This window comes from Cynoglossus semilaevis, chromosome 17 (assembly GCF_000523025.1).
Source record: "Cynoglossus semilaevis isolate Cse_v1.0 chromosome 17, Cse_v1.0, whole genome shotgun sequence".
Taxonomy (NCBI): domain Eukaryota; kingdom Metazoa; phylum Chordata; class Actinopteri; order Pleuronectiformes; family Cynoglossidae; genus Cynoglossus; species Cynoglossus semilaevis.
In genome coordinates this window covers 14,436,246-14,437,609 of record NC_024323.1, presented here as the reverse complement: position 1 = coordinate 14,437,609, position 1,364 = coordinate 14,436,246, and positions in this window count along the sequence as shown.

Genomic DNA, 1,364 nt, shown 5'->3' with positions numbered 1-1,364 from the left:
GTTGAAAAACAAAGAGAAAATCAACAGACAAATACCTTCACTCATTGGGTTAGTATTTATGTGACGTCATTTTCTAAAACTCCCATTACGCACCAAGCCACACTGGTGCGCGTGCGTCACAAAAGGCTAATCTCTAATGAAGTTTGAACTTCCCAGTTCTGCTCCTGACTGGTCCACTGAGCTGGAAATGAGTCCTTCAGACCGGAAGGACGGAGGAATGTAGCGGACGACACAGGCTGCAGCAGGATGAGCTGGAGCTGGAGCTGGAGCTGGGCCGTGGGTGAAGGACTCTTGGTTTAGGGTGTGTGTGTGTGAGAGTGTGTGTGTGTGTTGCCGCTCCTGGTATGAGTAAAAACCAGCTGCTCTGTCTGTCTCCGCTCCAACTCATCATTTCTTCCCAGCAGACCTGAATGCCTCACCAGCCATTCTCATCCTCATAAATAAAGGCGTTAGCCTCCATAAGCAACGCGCACTTCATATTTATTTGTCGTAAATAACCTCGTGTGCCTCATAGGCACCAGCTCAGATTTACTGCCGCGGCCACGCAGCGGCTCAACTTCTCCCCAAAGACGACACGACTCCGTTACTGAAGAAAAATATTTAAAAAAAAAACAAAAAAAAAAAACAACACAAAAAACCCTTAAAATCCCGGTGACTTTGACGAAGGTCATGAGGAAGGGTCTGGACCCCCCCCCACCACCCCTCCTCGGCCCTCGTCCAGTCAGCTTCACCACGGCCCTGCAGTCTCAAACGGTAACTCCAACAGAAGTCCAACTGAAACCAGGTCAACTTCCTGTCCCATCGCGGCACCAGAGCGCGGCTCTGACACCTCCAGGCCGGACCGCGGGTGCCCGGCGCGGTGCGCTCTCGTGGCGGTCTGACCGCTGACTGAGGAGCGGGAGTAAAGGCTGCAACAGCCCGAGTCGCGTTTACGGTCCGCACCACCGCAGGCCATATATCAGCCCTATAAAAACCAAAGCAGCCGCCCTCATGTAGGATCCCACCATGGTATTAAACGTACCCCCCCAACCACCACCACATACCCCCCCCCCTCCAAAAAAGTAGCTGGAGTAGTTTGTGCTGTTAAGACAGGGGCAGAACCACGAAGGAGTGGATTTAATGGCGCTCGTTAACAAAAAAATGACTCTTAATCTGCCAATAAACGCGTGTCAGTCCGCGGCTCACACACACACACACACACACACACAGAGTAGATTTAGGGAGAGGGTAAATAATTCAACACGTAGGTGAGAATTTCTGTGCGCGTGCACGTGAATCCAGACAGACACAACACATGCATCTGCTGCTAATGTGCTTCACACTAATGGTGTTTTAAACGAAGAGTCCCCGGATGTCAGGCTTGA